Raw genomic sequence first — 13,868 nt, 5'->3', positions numbered from 1 at the left:
CTGCGGTGACTTGACTATTAATTATTGTGGAAAAGCCGACCTGATCGTTTGCTTTTGATCCGTTAGTATAAGTGTCTATATAACCAGAATATTTGCTTTTGATCTCATGAAAGATTTGTTGATAAACAGAATCGGCAGTAGTTTGTTTGGAGAATTTTGAGAAGTCATTGATTATAGAAGGTTTTACTTCGCACCATGGTTCAATTAGTTTTATTGTGTTGACAGTTTTGAAATCTGGTAGCTGTAAGTCTGATAGTACCCGACGCATTCGAATCTCGAATGTTGGGGTCATTGAAGGACGATGTATAAATAAAACAACATTAGATGGATTAAAAACATGGAGATGTATTGGATGATTAGTGGAAGGTTTTGTTTTAAAGTAGAAATTTAAAGAAAGTTCGAGACATCTATTGTTTAGCGATTGTTCATGTGCTAGAATATGAAGGCTATTTACAGTTGAGGTTCGGAAGGCTCCTGTGCAGATGCGCAGCGCCTGATTATGTATTGGGTCTAGACTTTTAAAAATCTTTTCTAAGCAGAGCCATAAATTTGACATCCATAATCAAATTTTGAGCGTATAAGAGCCCTATAGATTCTTAAAAGAGAATCTGTATCAGCACCCCAGGAAGTGTTTGCTAACACTTAAAGGATATTTAATTTCAATAAACATTTTTTTCTTAGCTCTTGTACTTGCGGTATAAATTTGACATAAGATTTAGAGTAGCACGGATATAAACTTGTGAAATAACGCACTTTTATACTGAAATCATCATTTTTGAGACCGTCTAGTTTAGTAAAATGAGTAGCTATCTTTGTTTTCTGACATGAGTCTAAAACTACATTACGTAGAGCATAAGTATAGCTCTAGCTCAAAGTTGTTGACTCACGCGTTTTAGAGTAATTGATCTAAAACAGATGCTTTATGTTTCAAATTAACTTTGAGACCGCGTAATTGAAAAAATTGATTAGCTGCCATGGGCTTCTAACCAGGACCTTTAACTACACCACTCGGACCATAGCTACAGCTGTGTCCCAAAGTTGTTGACCCGTCGCGATTAACGTTATTGACCTTTAAACCTGGGTATTTAAAAAAAAATCATCAGACTTTGAGACTGTATAACTACTAAAGCCAAGAGAAACGAAGGCTATTTTATGTTTTTCTTAGTACTGTACTGTAATGAGTAGTTAATCATATGCTTATTTCCGAGGGTTACTCTCGGCTTTAGCAGATGTCCGGGCCTTAACAAGGCAAAAAAAGTTATAGAAGTAGCAGTTTCAATTGACCTTTGCCCTCAAAACCATGAGTGAACCACCAAACGATTTATGCTAGCAGGTACCTAATATCAAGTCGTATCCTTATTTAAAAGAATTGGCTCGGTTCACTCATTGCTTTTCAAGCAAAGCAATCATATATTTTGCTCTTCTTTCTCACGATCCTAAACTTTGATGTCCACTCGAGGGTCAACAAGTCAAATTAGAGAGGAAAGATGCTTCACTTTTTCTTATCACCATACTAGTAAAATATCCTGAAAGTTTCAGGAAAATTGAAGGTGGAGGGACTATCAGGACTAAATCCCAGGGATCCCCCCAGGACTAATCAGGACAACTATCAGGACTCCATTCACTTACTCCTAACTTTATTTGCCGCCTTTAAGGGGGTCCGGGACACAAAATCCTCAAATTTTGCAATTTTTTTTTTATAATTTGAAAAATTGCTCCGTTTTTTTCTGCTTAAGAGGACGTTTGAATCTTGTTTCTACCTTAAATATAACGAAAGTTATAGTTATTTTTGTTGCATGCATCTAACGAATGTGTACATAAGTTTAAAACTTTAAACGCGTTTTTCTCCATGATGCAATTTTTCCCGATTTCTTGCATTCAAACTCTTATAAGTCAGGAACCGATAGAGATAAAGTAATGAAACTTGGAGCATATCTTTTTCAAGCAATTTACTTTAACTTTTATTCGGCGAATTTGAAAAAAACGTTTACTTCAAAAATTATGATTTTTAAAAAAAAAAAGTATCTTCGAATTTTTCGAAATTTTTCTTCAAATATTTTTTATTTTTTATTGAATCAATATTTTTAAAATCGCCGAATAAAAATTAAAGCTTAGATATATGTGCATACTTTTTTGAAAAAAAATTGAAAATTGACTAACAATATTTTGAGTTATAGCAATTTAAAGCAACCCCATTTTTTTGAAAAAAACTAATTAAATTTAAAGAAAAAAATATTTTTTTTTTCATATTTATGTTATGATTTTGTTTATTAAATAAATGATGAATCAGTTCAAAAAATTTCAAAACTCTAAAGTACATAATAAAAAAATTTTCAAAATGTGTCCCGGACCCCCTTAACTTTCATCATAAGTTTCTATACACAAAAAAACATTCGCTGATTAGTAATTAAAACAATCTTCTAAATGTGTTCTGGATTTTACTAAAATATTTTTTAACTAAAAATTAACAGGTTTAAATGTACAATTTATAGATTTTTTTTTTAACTTGGTTTTTTTTTTTTTTTCTTAAAATTGTGTTTTCCAGTGAGTTTTCAAAGAAAAACATTTTGAATGAAAAAACTCTGTTAAACATTTAAAAATATTTTGACCAGTTGCAAGATCTTTTAATTTATTTTTCTAGTTTCAAAAAGGTTTTACTCATTATTCAGTAAATATATGAATTAAATTCATAACTTTCAGTCAAAATGTGTACCAAATAAGCTTTACATTATGTTGTTGCGCATTGTAATTAACGCTAGCATCTATTTCACAGGGTGTGATACCCTTTTTTGTTACGCTAAAGTTTATTAAGTTTTTAAATTTTAGTCAGTATATGGTCCGTGTTTAGTCAGTCATTTATAAATTGTGAACAGTAAAGTCAATATTTTTGTCCATCTCAGTTTTACCCCCTGGGGCAAGCGCGGTTTTGTTTGGTTTGCGCGGAAAGTTTGCCTACGCTCCTTTTTTCCCACTGCAAATGAGATCTGTTCTTTTTTTCCTACGACATTTTGGGGTCACTGGGGTGGTCGGAAGCCGAGATATGGGGTTTGCTCTTGCTTTATTGTTGTCAGGTTGTGACGTCAGAGAAACCGGTCGGGGCGATTCGTGGAAAATGAATTGCCCTCTCCGTTTATAGGGGCCTTATTGTTGCTGTTAAAAGGTTTTTTTTTCATCGAGTTCTGGCAACGTTTGGGTCGCCTGTGTTTTCGTTCATTTGCGTATTCGTTGAAGAAGATTCGAAGCGTAAACCAAATGCATCGGCATTCAGCATCATTCCTGTTATTTCGCTCAGCTTAGAGCACGTGTCTCTACTTCCGAATTGTTATTGTTTTTTCAATTCCTTAAAGAAAATCCTTACTTTACAATCATGTTTGATGAGACTTTGAATGAGCAAAATCTTAATTAACTGGTTGTATACATCAGATTTTGGAGTTCTCGAAATGGCGAAATAGCAGACAGGTACCTTGGTACTGAACTGTTGGGTCATGCCACAGCTTTAAATATTTCCTCTGCTATTCAGACTATTCTTCAATCTAGAGAAATTAATATGAAATGTTTAACAATGCTTGGGTCAGATGGACCAAACATCAACAAATAGTGTTTCAGTTAGTTGATAAGGAAATGAAAACTAAAAGAGGACATGGACTAAAGGTTGGAACTTGCAATTACCATATAATCCATAATGGCTTATATGTAATCCCCAGGACTTGCAACTGAAGATTTTGCAAATCTTACCGACTTTTTGCAAAACACCCATGCTTGGTTTGCGAAGTTTCCGTTTAGGAATTAAATTTTAGAAAAACAAATAGAGTGTTTTGATTGCGAATATTCCAAGGTATTGTGTTTGTAAGCAACAATTGGCTTTCTGTGGTTCCAGTATGCGAGCGGATGATGCAGCTCTTGCCAGCTTTGAAGGAATACTTCCTAGAGGATTTTCCAAAACAAAGAGTTCATTATTAAAATTTGATATGTACGCAAGCATGAAGAAAGTTTAAACAAATCTTTAATTGGAATCCTATTTGCATTTTCTAATTCGTGTGGCGTCATAATTTGACGATATACTAAAGTTCCTTCAGCAAAAGAACACACTTATTCACCTTTTGCATGACCAGCTGTGTGAATTTTTAGCGCCGCTTCATCAAAGAAGCTCTTAAAGGGGAAACTGGAGAAAATTTGCTGGACATAGATCCAAAAAAGATTGTGAAGCAATAGATGTGGGAAACAATGCTCAACAAGCATGGCATGCATTCTAAAATAAAACGTGTGAGATGTGTTTCTCCTCAATGCCAAAAACTTTAATGTCGCTGTTTTTGACCATCCTGCCAAAAATCTGCCGATACAAAATTAATCGCTGCACTCCTTGAAAGTGTTGCATCCTAACATTAGGAAAGAAGCAATTTCACAAACATTGCCAGTTATCAGGAGGCTATGTAATATGTTACCTCTGGTGATATCTAAAGATAGTGTTGATAAAGTAACTGATGAATGGCCCATGTACGTTAATGACGAAGATATTCCCGAGAATGTATCTGCTAACACCATTGATAAGCATTGGAATGTCGTCTCTAACCTGAAAAATGAAAAGGAAAATCTGCGCTACCAAACCAAACATGAGCTCTTGTGCTCCTATAATTATGAAAAATGTCAAATTTTCTCAATCACGAGAAGTGGCCGACTGCTTGGGGACTCGTTTAGCAGAGGTCTCTACAGGGCAGATAACTATAATCCAAATTTTCATGCTCACAAATCAGTTAAAGATCATAAGTTAATTCATCTTCAATCAAACACTGTGGATTCATATAATTCAAATTTTACTTTAAAAGAGCTTAACACAGCCTTACAAAAAACCAAAAACGCCTCACCCAGACCAGACGAAATTCACAATGGCGTGCTAAAAAATTTAAATCAATCTTCTTTTGAAAATATTCAATATCTGTTCAATAGAATTTGGACTGAACATACTTTACCCACATTCTGGACACATAAAACAAGAGTTCCAATACCTAAACCCAATAAACCTCCAAATACACCGGAGAGCTATAGACCCATAGCTCTTATAAGTTGTTTTTGTAAATTGGTGGAGCGGATGGTGACCGCTAGACTGGGAGTTACACCATCTCATATCCTCATATCAAAGTGGATTTAGGCGTGGCAGATGCCCATAGATAACCGACCGATTTAATTCAAACATTATTCATCAATACAATACAAAATCTGCTATCTTCAAATCAAAGTGGATTCAGGCGCGGCAGATGCACCATTGACCACCTGCGGCTTCTTGAAACATCGATTAGAGAGGCATTTTTGAAAAGAAAACGCCTAGTAAGTGTATTCTTCGACATGGAAAAGGTGTATGACCGTACCTGGAGATATGGATTGCCTCCAATTTTCTTAAACATCGATGGTTTCGTGTATTTGTCAAGTCTGTTCTGTCGAATACCTTCATCCAAGAATAAGGTGTACCCCAGGGAAGTGCGCTGACCGTAACACTGTTCCCTGTTCCTAATAGCCATCAATAGCCTAATTAAACTATTGCCTCCTGCCGTCAAAGGTACCATGTTTGTTGATGATTTTCAGTTATCTTTCTCATCATCAAGCCTGAGCATCATTGAACGACAACATCAAATAGCTATCAATAAAGTTTCCGAACGGGCTGGGGAAAATGGTTTTTCCTTCTCCCCTCAAAAAACGTTTTGCATATATTTCTCCGTAGAAAGGGACCTCATACAGACCCAAATCTATGCATTCATAATCAACCCATTTCTGTAAAAGATTAAAGGAAATGTCTTTGTCTAATACTAGAAAATAAACTAGAATTTATCCCTCATATTCGAGGACTAAAAAAGAAATGTTTAATAAAATTAAATAGACTTAAAGCCTTAGCCAACACTTACTGGGGTGCAAATTCAGAGTCCCTAAATACAATATACAGGGCTCTAATTCGCACAAAAATAGATTAAGGATGCCAAGTATACGGCTCCGCAGTATAGTACCGCCCTGCGCATCTGCCTTTCGTACCTCGCCAATCAATAACCTACATATATTAACTCACAAGCCTTTCACTATAAAATAAAAGGCTTAGACTTTCTTTGAATTTCTTTTTCGAAATTAAACCAGATACAAATCACCCTTTACATGTAAATATTTTTCATCCATCACATATTGTCTTTTTCTGCGCCGTCGTTCAAAAATCAAACCATTTGCCCCCCCCCCCCCCCCCCCCATGTTTGTTGATGACTTTCAAATTTCTTCCTCTTTATCGAACATGAGTATCATTGAACGACAACTTATATCGCTATCAATAAAGTATCATAATGAGCGGAAGAAAATGGCTTCACTTTCTCTGCCCAAAAAATCTTCTGTATCCATTTCTGCCGTAAAAGGAGTCTTCACCCTAACTCAAATCTTCTCCTTAACAATCAACCAATAGCTGTAAAACATCAAGGAAAATTCTTTGGTCTCACACTTGATAACAAACTTAAATTTATAACGCTATACAACAGTTAAAAAAGAAATGTTCATTGAAATTAAATATCCTTAAAGTCTTAGCGAACACTTCATGGGGTGCTGACACAGAGTCTCTGTTAAGGATCTACAGGGCTCTGATACGCTCAAAACTTGATTATAGATGCCAAATTTACGGCTCCACGGCAAAGAGCTACCTGAAATTTCTGGATCCAAAACACAATCAGGCACTGTGCGTCTGCACAGGAGCTTTGCGAACCTCACCTATCAACAGTCTCCATATTCTTGCTCATAAACCATCTTTAAACAATAGACGCCGAAACATTTCCTTTAACTTCTACTTCAAAATAAAACCTACTGATCACGTAGAAATAAGAGAACATTATTTTTAATCCATTTAATGTTCTCTTATTTCTGCAACCCGGACATGTGGGATCCGAAAGCGCAAGGTGCTCTCAGATTTCAATATTCTCAATACAATAGAACTAATTAAACCATGGTGCGAAGTAAAAACATCTACCATCAATGACCTAGCTAAATTCCCTAAAGGTTCTACCTCCAATACAGCTTACCAGCAAATATTTTATGATACAAAATGCAAATATTATGATTATCATGTCATTTTCACTGACGGATCAAAAGCAAACGATCACGTCGGCTTTGTTGCAATAATAAATGGTCAAGCTACCGCTGAAAATTACATCCATCTTGCTCGGTTTTTACATCGGAAATAAAAGCTGTATTTAAATCTCTACAATCAATTGCCCTTATCCGTCCACAAAAAGTGAGTTATATACACTGACTCAAAGAATTCAATGGAAGCCATCACTCACTGCAACAATAATAGCCACCCCATAGCCATTCAGTAATATCATTTATACAAAAATCTTATACAAAATAATTTTCATGTACTTTTTTGTTCGATCTTTGGTCACGTGGGCATTGCCGGCAATGAAATCGCCGACTCAGCTTCCAAAGCCTCAAATATCTTGGTTGATGATAGTGTCCCTTTTGATGACATTAATAATGCAATATCTGAAAGCCTTAACACGCATTGGCAACGGACCTGGAATCTTGAAACACAAATTGCATTCCAAATAGCCCTTGACGGCAGGTTTCAAATCACAACTTACCAGGAGAGAACAAGTTTTATTAACTCGACTTCGCATTGGGCAAACCAGGTTCACCCATAAATACCTTTTATGCCGCGAACCTGATCCGACATGCATTACATGAAATGTAAATCGAACAGTGAACAGAAAATTCTCCAAAATTTCCATTAAAAAAAATATCTACATTCAGACGTCAATCTAGATAAAAATTAGGTCTGTTTACAAAATTCGAACTCCTAAGAACGGACCCTTTACAAAATTATGAACCCTCAAAAACGGACATTTCACTAAAACTCCTAGATTCGCAGTCACTGACCGCCTTATTCACCGTTAACCTAACCACACGCCTTAAACCGCGAGGTTCGTTAACTCGTAGTTGGGATTGTTACCGCGAGGTTAAAATTTCGGTGCGCAGACGCCCTATTGGCTAATAAAGATCATATGATTTTCACACGTTTTCTTCTTAGTTACTGTTATTTCAGCTCTGCGCTTGTGTAGAGTTCATGGTAGAGGTAAAGCCGATCTTTGCTCGTGGTGTTGTCATAAGCCTGATAACTTTTTTATCTTTTTATATAAAGTAGCTTGTTGATAATAGAAATGGAAATAGGTAACAAAAAAGAACGCTTCATCTATTCTATGATGGAAAAAGAGTTACTCTGTCAATTAATAAATAAACAAAAAAAATAATAATAATAATTGCGTGCAAAGAGACGAACAAAGTTTCCCTGGCTAGAAAGCAACTGGCGTATGAACAGATTGCCAGAGAATTTAATTCTCACGTTGGAGTGACACAAAGAACTGCTCGCCAATTGAAAGACTGCTATTTCAATTTAAAGAAGAAAGCAGTCAAGTCTTCCGCTGCCCACAGGGTAAATATAATTAAAACTGGAGGTGGCTCCAACGAGTCCAGCCGTCCAAGTGGACTAGAAGAGAGGGTAATAGCTATGGGAACTGTTACGGCGCCTCTCTCTCTACAAAATACGACTCTGATGCCGGTGTTTTTGATTATTATGAAGGTAAGTTTATATAGTTGTATTCATGATTCTTGACTGCATAAGTAGACATAAATATAGACAAGTTTTTAATTGCATGTGTGTTAGATCCTCAGACATTACTTGACCCTGATTATTGGCCCATATAAGCAAAGACAGGACCCATGTCAGTTCGGTTGCCGGGCCCTCTCCCACGAAAATTATCAAATTTATACTACTTACTCCATGACGGGATACCTCAAGGAACGGGCCCATTGTTTATCAGACTAGGCTGACATGGCCTCTCGTTGGCCCTGTTACCGGCACATCATCCGTCCTCCTTGTTTATGGGACTATATGTCAGTGATGACACCAAAATCAGAAAATGTATGCTTCCTTTTCTTCGTTTTAGAAGTATTACTTCTATACTTTGGCTGGTTGCAAGCAAGCTGAGGTTACAAAAAAACAATATTTAGGTGGAAAGGGGGAAGAATTGTTTTGATCATTATGGAATTTTCGTAACAGGCTGCTGTTAGTCTTAGACTCGTATTATAAAATTTCCTCTGGTTCTGAAAAGGTAATTATACCTTTCTGGTGCTAATTTTCCTTAAGAATAAGAATACAGAATGAAACTTATTTTATCAGTTAAACATCTTTGTGCAGCAGCCATACTTTCCCATTTAGCAACTATATAAAACGATGGCAGAAGTAATAAGTAAATGAAATTCGTCTCTTTTTAAACATTTAAAAATCTCACTGATATTTGATTTTACTAGTATTATATAATAGTTAAAAAATTAATTGCGATTTGTTTAATGCTTTCAACTAAATTTGTCATTCTATTTACAGAGACTATTGAAGACACAGAGACTAGTATTGATCCAGCTGAAGTAAGTCTTGAATTTTTCTGTATATTAATATTTGGCATTGATTATGGTTAGAAACTGGTAGTAGTTAGTCATATTTTAATTGTTCCATTTTTAATGAGTAAACGATATTATGTGCAGTCCTCCTTTTTGACAATTTATAATTTTTAAGATGTTTATAGGTAACTTAATTTCGTATACAGCCCTGATTTTTCTGTCTCTGAATTTATATGTTTCTGTTGTACATGTGTTACCATCTAATAATAAGTTTATTCAGTTCTTTTATACAATTAGTACTGTTAGGGCAAACTCAGCCTGGCAACATTGTGAATGCATGAAGATTATGATGCCAGGATAGGTTTGCCGCAACTATAGCTGTTTCATGAATTCACTATATAAATCGGTTAAAGTACATTATAGATGAAAAGTTTTATACGTTAACTATTCGCTTTATTTAGCTTGTTAAGTACTGTTCCGTTAGCCGGGCGCCAAGCGATAGCTTGCCAATTAATTACGCCCAACGGCAAGCGATTATTCAACAAACTGATGAAGAAACTGGTGTAGAAATCCTTGGCATTGAACGTAATCATATGGCGAATTATCGCTTGCTCCCGGCTAACGGAAAAGTACTGCTTGTTATACTACGAAATAACTGAAAATAGACCCAGGCCTGGATTTACGTACTTTTTACCCCACAGTGCGGGGAAGCCTGTGCCACTAATAAAAAAGCCCAAGGCCCTTTGTGGCTTAAAAAATCCAGTCGCAATTAGGGCTCAGTGTGGGTTTTTATTTATTTATTTATTTGAAGGTGGCCGAAAATTTCTAGTCTAGGGCATGAACAGACAATTAAAATGATACATGAATAACTTTATAGTTTGACAAATTAATTGATCCCTAAATTGCTAAAATCTCGCTTAAAGTATACATTTTATCCCTGATGTGGTTGTTTAATTGATATTGCGAAAAGGCCGATAATATAATTTAGTATTGCTCTAAATATTAACTTTTCAGAGTCGTGAACCCCCAGTTGCTCAAACAGAATATCGGCGAGAGGGGATTTTTTCCCTTCCTTCCCTCATCACACTTACCAAATTCAGACGAAAACCCCTAAGCCTAAGTGTGTCAACCGTGCCGATGGCTGCGTGGTACCAGGGGTAGTCGGTGCCTCAAACGGGAGTCCTCAGGGATAGCAGGCGAACCCTGTCGTACGCAGCCTTACCTCTGTGTAGGGGGGCTACACAGGGGCTAGACCCCACTTTTCCCCCTAGTTCTCTGGTTCGTTCATGGAAGAAAACACAAAGAACACTTCTCCCCCTTGTGGGAAGCGTCAGAAAGACTCGTTCAGCTCTGCAAAATTTTTCATTATCAAAAGAAACGAAAACCTTACATTTACTGCTGTTTCCCCTTTTCTTATTAACAAAGCTTTAATAAATCTTATCGGTGAGTTTCAATCAGTTAAAAAACTACGTACAGGCGAATTATTAGTCGAAATAAAGCACCCTAAACAAGTTCAACCTATTCTAGCTATAAAACAACTAGGCTCATATCTTTGCACAGTCTCAGCACATTCAACATTAAACTTTTCTAGGGGTATCATTTTGGAGCCAGACCTTTTATTTACATCAGAGACGGAAATCCTAGAGGAAATGAAAGATCAACACGTAAGTGGAGTGAAGAGGATCACAATCAAACGCAACGGCGAAATGCAGAATACGAAACATATAATTCTGACCTTTAGTACGCCTATCCTCTCTTCACGTGTCAAAGCTGGTTATCTCTCTTGCCCAGTAAGACCTTACATCCCAAATCCGATACGGTGTTTTAAATGCCAGCGTTTTTGACATTCCAAGCTGTCATGCCGTGGTACAGGAACCTGTGCCAGATGTGCTGAGCCCGGCCACGACAGCAATGAATGCTCAAAGGACTTAAAATGCGTCAACTGTAAAGGAGACTCTCCCTCGTACTCTAGAAAATGTCCAAAATGGCTATCCGAAAAGGAAATACAGGTCATCAAAACCACTCAAAAAATATCATATCCAGACGCGAGAAAAATTGTCCAATTCTGCTGTAAAAAAAATGTTCCATTCCATAAGCACACAAACTGAGCCTCCAGTAAACACAATAACTAGCAATAAATTACCGAACTCACCTAAATCAACAAGCAGACAGCTCAATAATTCTAAACCAGCACATAAAAATTCTAACGAAATTCAATTACAAACTACACAAAATCCCAGTACTAGTTACTCGGCTACATTAATTTCGAACAAACCAACTGATCAAAAACAAAAGAAGACAATTGAAAAAAAGAAAATTATCCAAACGCGCGCAAAAATTAGGGTAGCCTCTAAACAGAGGCCCCCAAAATTTAATAATTTTAAAAAAGAGGACTTTTTGCTTTCTAGCAAGAAAGTTAAATTGACCAAATCTCAAATTGAAAAAGTCCAACAACCCTTCCCCAAGAGGAGGACGAGGATGTTGATTTTGAAGATCTTCCGCCATCCGACGATGAAGGGTGGACGGACCATCCTCCCTCTTGAGTTACTTTCTCTTCTTCTGTCCGTTTCTCCTTCCTTTTCTCTTCATGGCCCTGAGCATTCTTTCTTGGAAATGTCAGAGTTACTCGCATAATGTCACAGACATCAAAGATCTTGTCGAATATCACCAACCGGCCATATTCTGTCTGCAAGAAACATTTCTGTCCCCGGTTGATAGACCGAGGTTGAAAGGTTTTGACATATACCGCAAGGACTGCTTGTCAGGAGACCGTCGTTGTGGAGGAGTGGCATTGCTAATCAACAATGATTATGCAGCTAGCCAACTCAATATGAACACATCCCTGCAAGCAGTAGCTACGCGCGTTCACCTTCACTCGCTGTTTACAGTTTATTCTATATATATTCCACCTTCTTACGACTTGAGAAGCGTGGAGTTGCAGGAACTGGTTGATCAACTTCCTCCCCCATTTGTCATCTTGGGGGATTTCAATGGCCATAATCCTCTCTGGGAGCGTTCAGACTCCAACAGCAGAGGTTTAACAATAGAAAATTTTATTGAAGACAATGACCTTTGCATTCTTAATAACGGTAAAAACACTTATTTTCATCTACCTGCCATTCCTAGCATTCTGATTCTTTCCTACCGTACTGACTGTACCATACTCCTAAATGTTTAGACATCTCGGGTTGCAATGCCCTCTCCAGAATACCCTTACTTAGCTCTTTGGTTAATCCATCTTGACCAAGTACTCTCCTTAGATCTGCTCCTTCTTCTAATAATAAATCAATCCCTTCGTTTAGTTTATTCCTTTCTAATTACATTTCTGTTACTTATTAATCTAACAAAAATATAGGTAAGTAAAAATTGAATTAAGTAAACATTGTGCATAAAAATAGATCATGAAAACCAGTTTTTTAGCAGAATAAGCATCGCATACAAGAGTTTCAAGATTATAGAGAACTAATTTTTGAAATTGAAGATTCCCCACCCCCTCCCCCTCCTTCAACCAGCTTTTTACGCTTAGTTGCTTCATTTGAAGTTTTGGGAGTAGTCTGCTTGTGTAGTTTGAACTGAACTTGTGTAGTTTGAAACTAATCCCGAAAGAGGTATCCATGTTCTTCAGAAGTTACCTATTTGCTTCTATTAAGTACATTCAGATCATAATCTTAACAATGCAATATAAATTCTTATTTCTAAAGCTGCTTGTGACCTCAAAACACCTATATATGTAATACATAATGTTATTTTGCAATGATATAAAGATGGTGTCCCAAACTTTAAAAATGGTACGTTGTTAAAGGCCAATCATTCAGAAAATATATAATAAATAACTTTTGTTATTCCAGCAGAAAGGACTGCCTGATTTCAGTGCAAAAAATCCCACAAGTGCAGAATTCCTTTTGCAGAAATTGTCTCAAGGCAAAGAAGAATGCCAATGATGCAAAAAAATACCTGTTAAAGTTTTCTAAATCAAAAAATAAGACCTGGAAACAACAGATATGCAGATAACATCTGCAGAAAGTAAGTCTTTTTAAATGTTACTCTTTATTTATTCAAAACAGAAAATTTTACTACATGTAAAATTGAATTTTCCTCTAGCATTGTATAATCATTCCAGTTTTAACATTATACTGCTTTATTAATTTACTAGCCACCTGCGGCGACCAACTGATTCGCCTTTTTACGCCATTACACTTTCTATTAAAGCCCCCCCCCCCCCACGACGGCTGTTTGGCCTTCTCGTCATTCACCTTTTTACGCCAAGATTGCCGATAAAGTTGGCCTGCGGTATTCATCAATTTATATCTATCTCCAGTTCTGTTTTGTGCCTTTCACCTTTTCACTCCAAGAATGCCGCTTGCAGCAGCTTCTATGTATTTCTACGACCTATCTCAAAATTTTTTCATCCATCTCTATTTATTTTAACCTGACCGCCCATTCCCTATAACAAAAAC

The sequence above is a fragment of the Uloborus diversus genome, chromosome 9 (genome assembly GCF_026930045.1).
Source record: "Uloborus diversus isolate 005 chromosome 9, Udiv.v.3.1, whole genome shotgun sequence".
NCBI lineage: Eukaryota > Metazoa > Arthropoda > Arachnida > Araneae > Uloboridae > Uloborus > Uloborus diversus.
This window is presented reverse-complemented; position numbering follows the sequence as displayed.